The sequence below is a fragment of the Paramisgurnus dabryanus genome, chromosome 6 (genome assembly GCF_030506205.2).
Source record: "Paramisgurnus dabryanus chromosome 6, PD_genome_1.1, whole genome shotgun sequence".
Classification (NCBI taxonomy): domain Eukaryota; kingdom Metazoa; phylum Chordata; class Actinopteri; order Cypriniformes; family Cobitidae; genus Paramisgurnus; species Paramisgurnus dabryanus.
This window is the reverse complement of record NC_133342.1, coordinates 37,430,096-37,444,724: the sequence shown is the minus strand read 5'-3', so window position 1 is coordinate 37,444,724 and position 14,629 is coordinate 37,430,096. Positions and strand designations below refer to the sequence as shown.

Sequence of the window (14,629 nt, the reverse complement as noted above, 5' to 3'; positions counted from 1 at the left end):
CAAGATGTTTCTTAGATCTTTAAAAGATCTTTATAAGAGCTTTAATCGAGCTCTTTCTAAGATGTTTCTGAGAGCTTTAAAAGACGATTAAAAGATCATTAAAAATAAATTGCTCTAAACTACATCTTCTACACAGTTATACACACATATTATTACAATATATCATTGACAACAATTAAAACAGTTTTTTCAATAAAGCAGGCAGTTGATTGCGTAAAATTTATTAAAATTAGACAAAGGAAAACATTCATAAGATGCATATTTACACGAGTGTATGCAAAAAAGCAATGTTTTTCTATAACATACAAAGAAACACAATATCTTTAAATTAATCAAATGCTTCCTCGGGCAAAGAACATCTTTTCCCGATTTTCCGCGTCTCCTTCAGTGGTAGACGGACAGATTCTTCATCTGCAGCAGCTGCATTCTAAAAGAAACCATTACAAAAATAAGGAAAAATTAATTTTACAAACTATGTCATATGTTTTCTTTGTTTCCTCAATATAACTCTGATTAGAATGTCAAACAAAGATAAAATCATCCGTATTAATCGTCAATATCGTGTATATTATTAATATGAGCGTCTTTGCGTTAAATTCGTGCTACACCACACCATGCACTTATATCGACGTCGCAATGCAAAAGAAGAAGGGCAAGAAAGAAACCTGTCCTGGTCTGACGATTTAAGGGAACATTTGTTTAAGGTATGTAGTAATAATACATTTTAATAATGCTGGGTGTGGGATCAGTTAACTAGAAATTTCGTTGATAATAAGCAATGTATGTACAGTAACTAGCTAGTTCACGTTCGATATTTTATTCACGTGTCTGTGGTTATTTTAGGTTTTTGATAGTTAATTTCACTGATAGTTTGAGCCCGTGTAAATTTCTTAAAAAGCTGTAATTATTATTTTATTTAACATTATTATGTTTGCTGTCAAGACTGATATTTATGTATATATATTTATTGACGTTGATATGTAAACTTAACCTACTCAGTTGTACTTGACTAATGCAATAATGACAGGTCCACCTGTTTAAGTATATTGTAAAACATTTGAACATAACAACATTTGGACATAACATACACACATTGTTTCCGCCTGCATCAATTTAGTTGTATAGCTGCATTGCTGGTTAACACCTCTGGGCAGATTCTCCATGTTCTTCTTTTATGTGTAGCTGCTCACCTTAAACAGATACAGTACATTGAAGTAATGTTTAAAACAAATTAAGCCCTATAATATTGTTTATGTTTACAATAATTGGTAAAAAGTTTGACGGATAAAATGGTTCTTACCATTCTCTATATAAGCCCCTCTGTTAACTTTTGTTCAAGCCTGTCTAGATCTTTTATCAGTCTAGAAAGATGTTGGAGAAAAGACATCATCCTCTTCTATAATCTCCATCTGTAATTGGACTAACAACTGGACCAGTGAATGCAGGTGACTCCAAGATTGTCTTGTTTACAGCTGCAATATCAAAAAAATTATTGAATTGAGGCTTTTTATATACATTTAGTATTTTTTATTAAAATTCATAATGAGCATATGTATACATTGATTTAAAACAGTACTCAAGACTGTAGATTTACTGTGAGGTTTTGAATGTTGGACAGATTATCAGACCTGCATCTGCCTCAGACATTTTGATGTTTAGCTAATGACGTGATAATGATAAATATTTTTTTTAGGCAACTTACTCTCCATTCGACCTTGCAGGTCACACCATGGTCTCAAGAGGGAAAATGAGTGCTCTATGGATTGAACAGAAAAGGTAGTATTAAACAGTGTTATGTTGTATTTAAATGCCATGAACAATGCGTTTATGTTTTCTTCCTAATTATGTCAACAAATGCTCTCTTACCTTGCATGGTACTTTAGGTGAATCAAAACTCCAACCATCTGTATGAGGGTCTGGATGGATAAAGGATGCCCACTGGAGCTGGAAATGATGGATCAGGTCATTTTCATTTGTCACATTTACAAAGAAGCACACTCTAAGGATTGCGTTACCCTGTCTGTGGCAAATACACTAGACAAAAGTATTGGGAGGCCTCATTCTAATAAACATGTTTATTTATTCCAGTATGTCCAATCAAAACAAATATAAATGCTATACCATATAATACCACTACAAAGAATTTTGATTTTGATTTTTGTTGCAACAGTTTTGTAAGTGCCTTTTTCTGTTCCGAAATAACTACAGCTTCTTGTACAAGTTATTGATAGGTTTAGGTGATGAGTTGTTGGCTAAAAACCTTTGAGTCATATCAAAGGTGTTAGCTGAGTTAAGGTCTGGGGTTTATTCAGACCAGTCAAAGTTCTTCCACACCAGACTGAATCACTAATTTTCTGTTTGAACCTTACTTTGTTTGTAGGGTCATTCTTAAGTTGGTATTGAAAAGGGCCCTGCCAAAACTCTTGCTATAAATTTAGCATCAAACGGTTTTTCTAGAATATCATATGCTGTAGCATTAAGATTTGTGCTCATGGAAATAAGTAAAGTATTTAAACCTGTTTATTAGAAGGAGGTGTCGCAATAGTTTTGTCTATATAGTTTATGTTTAACAAGCCAAAATAACTAGGGCTGCTTCTTTTTAAGAACTTTTGGGTATTTTTAAATCAGCCAGAGGAATAACAGTCCTTAAATGTGTAATGTACTGCCATAATTTTGTAATGATCAAACGTGAGGTCAGATTCTTGTTAACCTACTGTGTTCTTTCTTGATGGTTAGCCGAGTGTCCCAGGACAGAAAATCTGTTTCGTATGGATCAGAGTCAGACATGAACATCTAATATGTAATATCTAGTGATATGTTTTCTTAGATAATGCTGTGAACAAATGCTCTTTTACCTTGAATATTAGGTGGATCCACACTTGAACCATCTGTATGATGATCTGCACCCACTGGATCTGTAAATGGTGGTGCAGGTAAGTTTCACAAGTAAACAAACTCCAATCCTATTCAGACCATTCATGATTCCAGCAATAACCAAGTTTTTTCTTAACAATAAGACTGCATTTACAATGCAAATCTTAATGCACAGATCATATTTTTTTGACTATATTCATTTTTTGTTCTGATCTTTTTATATTTACATAAGACATTATTCATAACTGATATCGGTGTTACAATAATTTGCAAAACTACAGTTAATATGAGTGTCATGATTTGCACTTGAGTTTTGTATCGACTTAAGCCAGGGTCACTGCCAATTTAGGCATGTTTTAATTATGACACTTAAACAATTGTATATGTACTTCGATAAAGGTTTTTGCAATCATGGAAACATAAGTGAATCGCAGACAGCATTCTTCTTTTACCAATGTAAAATGGCTGGAGTAGTGATGTCACTAGCTAAATTAATTTTCATTTGACCTCCCCCACAGAAAGACACAGCACATCATTATATCGTTGGCTCCGCCCACTGGTGTTCAGTCTAAAGTAGTAGTTGTTGACAATCATAAAGTTGTAATAACAGTAAGATTGTGATGTCAGACAAACATTGTGCTGTTGCTGGCTGTGGGAAATTAGTGTCTTTGTAAGGGTCGCAAATAATTTGAAAATATTTATGTTTCTAAATATGCCCCCCTACCATGAACTAAACTGGACTGTTGCAGAGACCAAGTGTAGTAGGGTACACTACTATGCAGGTGACATTCTTTTGTTTATTGAAGCTATGACAAATAATTTGTCTGTTTAGTTAATGTTTTATACAGTGTAACTGTACCTAAACATTGTTCCTTGAGGTCCTCTGCTATTTACATTTTGTATGTCTTCCTTATTTAACACACCTTATTCAAATCATCAGCTCATTAGTAGAGATCTTCATGAACTGAACTGAGGCTGTGTCCAAATGTTCACACTTGTCTTTGCACTAGACTACTTACATTACGGTTTTTTTTTTGTATTTGGCCTAAGTATTCTAGTGGGCGTGAAGATCCCAAGCGTGCATGTAGAATTATTCATCCGATGGGACACACTTAGCATGGGTAAAAATTTCAATCCAGGTAGTGCCAGCAATTTGCACCAAAACGTATTTGTGTTTTATTTACTACTTTTAATTTATATTTAACATTTTTAAGTTTTTCTGTAAATAAAATGAACACTCTGAAATGAACATTTGCTTATATCAAACTTTTAGATGCAGAATTCTTTGCTCCTGTAAAAAAGCTCTTTGTTTTGAGTATGTAGCTTTATTAAAGTGTATTATTTATTCAGTAGTCCCTAAATAAACGACACAATGTTGCAGATGTTTCACAAAATGAATAACAATAATGCAGTGAACACCATAGAAATGTTAACATACAATTAAAAGTCTCATGCTTTACATCCAGAACATGATGCACGATAGGATGCACAAAGTGATATTTGGACGCAGCCTCAGTCTGTCAAATCAAAGAGACATACAGAATGCACAGAGCAGTGGGACTCCATGAACAGAGTTGAGAACCACTGCTGTAACTCATTATGCTTACCTGACTCATGCAGAATTCTGGCCTGGTGTTTGGTCCCCCCTTTCTCTGGCTTGTGTCTCCATCATCATTACACTCTTGTCAGTGTAATAGTATCGTCGTCTGCATACCAGGACTTTGTTACTCAGCTGTCCCTTCTCCTTCAAGCTACATTTTTGTCAAGCTGCAACAAGTTGGAATACATAATTATTAACGTTTAATGATTTTGATGTATGAAATATGTAACAAAAGCAAAAAATGTATAGACATTCTATTAAGAAATTACCTTTTTGTTGTTTGTTTACTGACCTTTCAACCATATTGCATTTATAATTGATCATCATACCTTTGGTCTACTGTTAACAGGCTACTGTAGAAAACAAAGTCAAACAAAAAAGAGAGAAAAAATTATAAATGCTGAATGTGTCTCATCTTAAATACATTGTTGTTGTTTTTGTTTCATTGAATTTGGATGTTTTGATGATTTAAGGAAAATTTACGTAGCATATATGTGACCCGTCACGGAAACCAGGGACTCAAGTCGGCAGCACAAGTTTCGAGAAAATGAGAAACAAAGTTTTTTTTTCGAAATTTGTGATTTTCGTTTTATTGCAGAATCTGTTAGTTGAGATCACGAAGAAGCCTCTCCATGTTTGAGATAGCAGTTTTTGTATATTTAAAAGCGTACATTTTGCGGTTAAAATAGGCTTGTTTTTCCGGAGATTCTAGCGTGCAGCGGGGGGCGTCATTGTCTGTGTGTATATTTACATACTGTATAAGCTTGTGTTTTCGCCTCCGCCCCCAAAGGGAACAGCGTGACTACTAAATAAGGATAGTTCGCCCAAAAATGAAAATAATGTAAGTAATGACTCACCCTTATGTCGTTCTAAACTCGGAAGACCTCCGTTCATCTTCGGAACACAGTTTAAGATGTTTTATCGTTAGATTTAGTCCGAGAGCTTTCCCCTTCATTGAAAATCTATGTATGGTTTCCATGTCCAGAAAGTTAATAAACACATCATCAAAGTAGTCCATGTGACATCAGTGGGTCAGTAAGATTGTGTTGATGCATCGAAAATACAGTTTGGTCCAAAAATAGCAGAATTACGACTTTATTCAGCATTGTCTTCTCTTCCGGCTCGAGCGTGAAGTCACGTGACTGTAGTGACGCGCTGCCCTGTTCCTCAGACATGTTTGCTAAGTTTTTTTTTTTTTTCAAACTTATAGCCTGCGTCTCCCCAGACTGTAAAGCTCGGGCGCACAAAACAAAAGAAAAATAAAAGAAGCTGGGGCGGAACAAATAACAGTCAGCCGCATCGTACGTCAGCCGCGTCACTCACTTTATGCGGCGCCGCAGTCGGATGACGTCAAAGTACCGCGAGAGCTCTTCAAGAAATCTTACGGAGTAGTTTAATTTCGACTCGCTCTCGCGGTACTTTGACGTCATCTGTATGTCAGTTCTTGCAGCGCAGCATGAGTCCAAACACACAGAAGTTACACAGATATCGTTGTATTCTTCATATAATTGGCTACATGTTTTGTCTATCAATATTTTCCATGAAGTCATTGGCTGATGGAGGAACGAGCGAGCCATTGGTAACCTCTCTAAAGGATGTCACGTTTTCGACGGCGCTGTTTGGATGATCTATTATACTACTTCCCTATTTTAAATACAAACTTTGAAGGCGGGTTCATGTGTTTAACGGAGTGTAAGCTCATATACCCTTACATGTTACGATTTAAATAGTCTTCAGATTATATATTATATTGTATTACCAGACATTCATGCGAAATCTGATGTAAACAATCTATATTTCACGGATTATACGCATTTGTGGACAAATGTGGTCATTGGATAATCTGAAACAGACTGGATTCGACTTGTGATCCCCACAAAGGTAAAAGAGTCATGTTTATTTTTGCGGGTTGTCATTTGGTCATAAAATACTACATTTGATGCTAGAACATCTCAAAAAGGGTTTTACAGGGGGCATGGCTTAGCTAAATGAGATGTAAATGAGCCCTATTGTCTCCCCCAGCTGAAAAGAAGAGTCCCTTTCGTCTCGATTTTCTCGGTTTGAGTATTTCTGAGTTCCTATATTCAAATGGCCACAACTTCTCCAAATCTTATCAGATTTCCATGTGTTACACATCGTTGGAAAGCTTAGAAACTGCACTTTCAGAATCTGTGAATAACTCAAAATGCCCAGATCCGACTTGTGTCCCTACTTTCCGTGACTGGTCACATATATTGATGTTTTAAATCAGAGTTTGTTAATGACACTTAATCATTAACAAACATTTAAAAAGCTTTATTACAATACTAATTGATAATATTCATGTAATAATCTTGTTTTGTAACACCCTAAATCACTGAGCGCACAAACGCTACCCCTGTTACAAGCATGAGTGATTGACTTCAGGCACACATGCGCAAACATTGAAGTACCGCGAGAGTGATTCAAAAGCCCACGAAACAGTGTAATCACGCGGTACTGTGATGTCATACTGGTTAAGGCTAAGCCACGTGAAGCCTGACACAAGGGCTACACTAATCTTTGGGCTGGAGTAGCCTGTGGCTTCGTGTCTCATCGCGTTAAACGATCGCAGAACGATTTATTTCTCTTTTTCACCTCGATCTTTGGCCTCGTGTGATTTACCAAAACCAACATGTGAAGTTACAACGCTGACGAAGGAGTTTCATCAGTAGAGGTAAGTAACCAACATGTTATGCATGTAGTGGATCTAAAGATTGATTGTCGTATATGATCATTCTTTTTTTGGTTTGTTTGTAACGTTTATCAATGCAAGCCAAAATCGAGCTGCAAATCCCGAAGGCAAGGCACGTTGAACATGTAACCGTTTTCTCAGCGGTGGTGGGGTAAACATTTGCTAAGTTAGCCTAGACCAGCCCCTGTTTAACTTAAAGTTACTTGAGTTATAAAATGTATCAATCTTCCCGTCCGACTTGCTTGGCGTAAGTTAACGTTATGTAAACGATCGGTATTCACAAGAAGCCTTAAAGTTTTATAGCGAAGTGGTTTGATAATTAAGTTAATATATTTTATCAGTTGTATTAGCTATAAAGTTATTTATATCTGTGAATTAATTCGTATTTTTATCAGTTTCTAACAACACATACATGACAAAAGGCTAGCGTAACGTTAATAACGTACGTTAAGTTACTTACCAACACGAACAAACTGAGTCTGACAGACAAATTAACTTAAAGCCAACAATAATAAAAAAAAACATATTATAAATTAACATAAACGTTATGTTTACGAATTATATTATTTACATGTTAATAATGATGTTAAATGCGAAGAAAATGTTGAAGTGTGCCTGAGGAAAAACGGTCATATCATGAAAATGGCGCTCACGTGACGTACGAATGGCCTCGCGACCACTGTCTATGCTCGCGCTTGCGCGACAGAAGGGTTAACTTCCTGCTCCAACCTGCAACCATTTGAATGCAGGGATAATAACAAATAACCAAAGTTTAATCATATTGCTGGATTTTTTATAATGCTTAATAAATGATGCGTGTAAATTTACACATATTTATTACGTCACTGACATTGTTTTTTATTGCGTTTATTTCTTTTATATTGATTGAAAATGAAAACCTTATTTAATTTACCTAAAATTTGTTTGTGTTTAACACTGATTTATGTTGTTTTTCTGTTTAATATTAGTGTGTCCTGGAAAACGTGTGCTCGGAAACATGCAGAATACAGTATTTACAGAGCCGACCTTGAGGCACCCACTGATGGATAATCTGTTTACCTAAAAACAGGTAATGTATAAACATTGCAAATATAATGAATTCACAAGTATATAATTTCACAAATATTAAATATTATTAACAATTATTATTAATAATGTACATATTAAATTATATTATACATGTTCAGTTGTTCTGTTAAGTTATTTGAAGGATATGCATGGTAGATCAATTAGATTATCTTTCTCACTAGCTATAAGCAGCATGCTATAGAAATGTTCCACTTAAAGGTGTAGCGGAGGATTTTCTCGAATTTTAGAAAAGAAACGCCGTCTCCGCTTTTTAAAAAAAATGCAATTGCGCAACACTCCAGATTGACAACTAGGAGGACCAATAGTCTTGATGAACCACCCGGAAAACCTAAATTCTCCGCAATACCTTTAATGTTTAATGCTCTTTTACCTTGATTGTTAGGGTGGTGTTCATACAAAGCAACTTATTGCTCATCTGCTTGAGAGAAAGTTACTGCTGGGGCTCTCCTGCTAAGGTTGTCTTAATTCTAAAAAGAAATTAAGTCATTTAGGCTTAGGTCATAGCAAGTTTTGAATGAATGACTTCACAATCTGTTTTAATAATGTTTATTTACAATGTATTTTATTCCACTTACCTGAATCGTGCAGAGGCTTGATGTTTAGTCCACCGGTTGTCTTCTCCAACCTCTGAGTGAAGCCACCACGAGTGGTCGTGTTAACCAATTTTTTTTAATTTTAGTGCACAGTGAGTGTGTCTACATAGTCTAAACCAGGGATGGGCAACTTCGGTCCTGGAGGGCCGGTGTCCTGCAGAGTTTAGCTCCAACCATAATTAAACACACCTGAAGCAGCCAATTAAGGTCTTACTAGGCATACTAAAACTTTTAGGCAGGTGTGCTGAGGCAAGTTGGAGCTAAACTCTGCAGGACACCGGCCCTCCAGGACCGAAGTTGCCCATCCCTGGTCTAAACGCTTAATAAACTGATAACGTGTAAGGTCATTTAAATGCATAAAATGGTTTTCTTTTATAGGGTAAAGCCCATAAATGGCAAAAACTGATTGGCACAGGTAGTTTTTTTTGCTCTTAAACCAGATTTTAAAGTCTTTTTTGCCGTTTCGTATGTGCGTATGTCTCCACCTGTGATAGATAAACTTCACAAATAAAAGTAAATTAAAACGCTTGAAACATGTTAATGTAATAAGCTGATTTTTATAATATCATAATAAGATAATTGTCCTCTTATTATGTGCATGTAAACATACTCAATGTCTTTGTTTATCCTTTGTCTCAAGTCACACTGAGTGTGAGAAGTCATTTGTCCAGTGCTGTCGGGAAATCTAATGATAACTGCAATTCCTTCAGTCTAACATGATGGTTAAATTACACTAGGGATGGGCACGAGTACTCGATTGCTCGAGTACTCGAACGTGGCATCGATGATCGATCACGAAAACGATGATCATGTGGGTTTATTTATTTATTTATTGTGGATATGGCGGCATTTGGGTGTCTGGTTAGCATTACAAGCGCATGTGGTAGTAAAGACTGGGTCTGGAGATGCGTGTTTGACGTCGTGACGTATGACATCAGTAGCATAACCATGCGTGATTCAAAAACAAACAGATAATTCCGCGCGACCGCGCATCAGCAACCCGCCGGTCCGCGTAATGCGCGGCAGCCCGCGAGCCCGCGAAGCCGGTCACACCTCACATGATCACTGAGGCACTATGGTTTAAAAGGATGCCGTGATTTTCGGAAATACAGTCAGTCAGTTGCAAAATGTACAGCGCCTTCAAAAGTTCAATGGGTTATCATCTCATATTCATACATCAAATGTCAAGAGATAGACTTTAAATCTTGACTGAGGTAAGAGGACGACACCACACAGCTAAATGCTAAAATGATATCAAAACACTTAAAGCTGCTTAATGTTATGAAGCTTGTGCTTTGACTGGACGTGTTTAAAAGTGTGCTGTTTATGATTCACATCCACAAAGGGAGTTAAACTTTCTTTTTTTTAGATAACTTAGTTGAAAACTTAGTTGAAGTCTTGCATTTATGCAGATAGATGGACGTTGTACATTTATGCTGTATAATGGCTTAATATTATGCAGAGTGCGTCATATAGAAAGCGCTTCGGTTTGTGTTTGTTAACCCTTTAGTTTCATTCCATCACGCAGCTTTTCCTGTTAGAGGTTTCTGTTAAAAACATTTAATTCATTAATTCATCTAGTATGTGTTCATTGTTCTGTCATAGTTTCTTCGAAATTAAGTTTTATTTGAGTGTTTTTAATAAAAATATTTTCATTTTCACCATGACGTGTACGCCCCGCCCCTTTGATTGCCCCGCCCCCAGTTAATCGAGTACTCGTTCTTCAGACCTATGGATTAATCGAAATGAAAAAATGACATAAATGCACATCCCTAAATTACACACAGATAAACTCCCACTTTATAGACCACAAGATTTGAGTTCAGGCAGATTAAGATAGTTGATTGAGTTTAGTTGTTATTGTTTGGCTGTTGGCTCATATTATTATTGATTTTGACAATTTTCTTACAGCCCTTGTCTGTCAAAATAATGCAACCTCTGGTTGTAAAGCACATTTTAAACTGATCTTCTTCATTCTGTCACTAGCCCACCACAATCCATGTTTACCAGCTGTGAAAGTGCAGGCCAAAAATCTTCCTTCACCTGTGGGCCTCTACCCACATGTAGATAAGGTAATGAATTATTTGATTACTGTCGCTGTTTCTGTCACTGGGGCAAAATAACTGCCCTAGAGAACATGAAGAATAGCCAAAACTGTGGTATTGCGCTAGCCCTAAAAATTTGAGAATCTTGATGTTTCTAACACATGGTACAACCGCTTAGTAGGCATGGGCCAGTATAAGATTCTGGCGGTATGATTACCTTTAGCAAAAATACCACGGTTTCACAGTGTTGCGGTATTCCCATTGCTACACTAAATTTTTTTATTTTTAAATGGCAGGTAAAAATAAAGCCTTTAAATTATATTATATATAATATTTTCGAAATGTATATTACATGTAAACATCAAATCAATCACATGACTTAATGAATTTTGTATAAATACAGTTCATACCTTGGAGACGGTTTCACAGACCATTTTAGTGGTTTTGTAACCTTGACTGTTTAAAACCACGGTGTACCTTAAAACTGGTAACCAGTCCATGCCTACCGCGTAGTATCTATTATTAAGGTGGTTGACAGGTCTGTTTGCATGTTATTGCATTGGTAATAATTTATTGTTTATAGTCCAATATTGATTGTGAGAATTATTTAAATTTCCTTAAAAATGTTCTAACATCTTTTCCTTTCTTTTCTTAATGCAGCATTTCAGGAGAAACCTGCCTGTGATCTGCTAAGATGCACAGATTCAACTTTGGCCCATTGTCATCCCAACACCTCATCTGCCATCAGTTTCGTTTAGTGTCGGTCTATTGCAAAAGTTCTTATAAACTTTAAATGAGACTTTGTGTTAAGCAGGGGTTTCCAAACTTTTCATTCCACAACATATTAAGCCCAGGATACACAGCAGGATTTTTGCAATCCAATAAGACCTTATCACACTGTGTGACAAGGATTGTTTAAACTTCAGCAGTAGACTGTCGATGAAGACACCTATTGCATCTGAAGCTGCGACATCTGTCATCAACATGCGCCAGTGGTACACAAATACAGGTATTCAGGTCGTAGAAGCAAACACATTGTTGATGTGCGTTGATCATGCTGAACTTCTTACACTGTCATAAAACTATCGTAGGTGTCTTTGGTCCCAGGACTGGGAAAACAGACGTCTTTAAACCTCTCACACTGTATGAGATAGGACCACCAATTAAGAGCCACGATCACAGAAATCTCCACAATTGTTTCACGATTGGTAATCTTTCATCTGGGACAGCCAAAAATCGTGCCATGTATTATGGGCTTTAGACAGGTGTAATCTTATAGTATATCAAAACCATTGCTAATAATTAATTGGACAAACCATTACTACAATGCAACACTCACTATCTTACGGTGCGACCCACAAGTGGGTCTTCACCCACAGTTTAAAAACCCTGAGTATGAGAAAGAGTATGTTGTATTGTAATTAAAGTCACATCTAAGTGTTATGGAACAGTTTGTCATTATATTCACAGTATTACATGGTTCTTTCAGCGGTTACTACGTTACAGTGCTCTTAAAGTGTCCTGATCAGCTTTGGGTCTTGTGAAGTAATGTAATGAGAACGTGATCAATAGCTTTGCAGTATTTTGTTACACTGTGGCTGTAATCATATTAACACATAGGTTAAACATTTTATTCAAATTTGGTAAACAAACTAGTCAATATAATTCATGCTGTGATGCTGGATTAAACCTGGTCAAATGATTGTGTATTGTGTTTTCAATTTTTTATGAGGTTTCTTCATCTATATAAACATTCTTAATATCACCTTTGGTTTGCTCAGAGTTTGTTCAGATGATTTTTTAAAACTAAATGTTGTGAAAATGCAAGGTGTGTTACACAATTTCAATGGATGGCGTGGGGTCAAAAACTATCAAAAGTTTCAACCTTAGATATATAACTGTTGACAAACACACTTAATGTGAGTCACACCCAGTAATTATAATAAGCAGGAATTGCAGTAAGCAGGGTCACCTTAAGATAATCAGCTTGTTGGCAATTGTTTTATTTAATTAAATGTATAACTGTTTTCATTTCAGACTGATAAAACAGTCAGAGGGGCAGTGGCTGTTGGCAATGTTCTTGTGTGTTTTGTATTTGTTAATATTTTGTAGTCAGAAAGAGTATGAGATCACCTTTTCTTGTGCATGGTGCTTTATCACCATACGGTAAGTGCCTTTTTAACGTTTTGGATTAAACGCAAAATGTCTACATTGTTTTTTATTATACGTGATATGGGCTTTTATTAATTATATTTAATTATATTTTTTGCTTCAAAATTAATGCCAACCCTTAAAAACATGTTGACTATATTTTTAAAACAATTAAACAAGACATTTATTTAAAAAATGAAATGAGTTGGAGGTCTTTGCCGATTCGTCTGCGTTTGATCGGATTCAAGACCAAACGGAGATGCATTGCAGGCAGGTAGGATTTAGAATTTTTTAAGATCTTAAATACGTCTTGTAGAGATATGGAAGACGTATTATTCAAAGACGATCGTCAGCAGATGTAAAGATCTTTACAAGACGTATCTGAGACGTACGTGTGCTATCTGGGATATAATTACATATGTATGATTGTAGTTTGTGCTGCGGTCAAAATACAATTATAAATGTTAACAATAGCATATTTCTATTCTCACACATACTATAGTTGTGTGTGTGTGTGTGTGTGTGTGTGTGTGTGTGTGTGTGTGTGTGTGTGTGTGTGTGTGTGTGTGTGTGTGTGTGTGTGTGTGTTTGCTTAGACTACTTCTGTTTTGATTATGTAGACTTTTATGTAGACTCTTACGAACAGTCAAGTCACTCACTCAGAGGATAGTAAAATAAATATCTATTCAAATCAGAGCATCTTCCATGTCTGGAATGGATGTATTCTTGGGTCTATAAGGTAACAATAATATAACTTTTGTTTGAAATGGGTTTGGCTAAAAGAAAATATTGTTTTGTCTATAATACTATTAGGTCATTATACTATATGGGTTAAATAGAATTGCATTACTAAAAAGAGACTAAATACAATTTCACTGACTAAAACTAGACTAAAATGTCATCAGTTTTCATCGACTAAAACTAGACTAAAATAGTAATGGATAAGTCTGACTAAAATAAGACTAAAATGGCAAGAATTTTAGTTGACTAAAACTTGACTAGACTAAAAAGAGTATGACGTGACTAAAACTAATAAAAACTAAAATGACAGCTTGACACAAAGACTAGACTAAAACTAAAATGAAAACAGGCTGCCAAAAACAACACTACTCAAAGGTCAAATTGGAATTCCATAATAACACCCAAGTTGGAAACCGATGTTGAGAGAAGAATATCCTGATTTGAGAAAGTAATGCTGGTAAGAAGGTAATATGCTTATGGCTTGTGCAGTTCAGCCTACATAAGCAACCTCAGCAGACTGCACGCTTCGGATTGAAAAACTTTCGCATTGTTTACAAACGAGGACGCGTGAACTCACGTAATGGTGGATAACGGTTACATGCCGTACAGTGTTTAACACAGTAATTCACTTTCGAATCCTTCATGGCAACTTTCAGTGAGGCTGCACTGCAGGATCTTTTAAGTGTGTGCTGTAATATGATTCCATATATTGTTTACATGCAACGCAATTCCATACATTGCGCTTTACATGCAACACAGTTTTTTATGAGTGCCGCATTGTTTACGCGGAGACGCGAGTACTCGCGCACATGGACGCCATATG

General features: G+C 36.0%; 2 long non-coding RNA genes across 5 annotated transcripts; one reads left to right on the top strand and one right to left on the bottom strand.

Annotated features, from left to right (window-relative positions):
* Positions 1-205: 205 nt before the first annotated feature.
* LOC135767080 (uncharacterized) lies at positions 206-8,987 on the bottom strand. Of its 4 annotated transcripts, none has more exons than XR_010541888.1 (10): positions 8,852-8,987; positions 8,647-8,743; positions 4,482-4,827; positions 2,856-2,915; positions 2,715-2,759; positions 1,867-1,944; positions 1,703-1,756; positions 1,301-1,472; positions 1,093-1,190; positions 206-427 (listed from the first exon to the last, which is right to left on the bottom strand). It is a non-coding gene; the product is annotated as an uncharacterized lncRNA (long non-coding RNA). The 4 variants fall into 4 exon arrangements; XR_010541890.2 differs by having other exon boundaries at positions 4,482-4,641; positions 4,767-4,827; positions 8,647-8,965; XR_010541887.2 differs by having other exon boundaries at positions 8,647-8,964.
* On the top strand, positions 6,782-12,679 carry LOC135767079 (uncharacterized). The gene is made up of 4 exons (XR_010541886.2): positions 6,782-7,169; positions 8,156-8,256; positions 10,856-10,941; positions 11,575-12,679. It is a non-coding gene; the product is annotated as an uncharacterized lncRNA (long non-coding RNA).
* Positions 12,680-14,629: the final 1,950 nt, after the last annotated feature.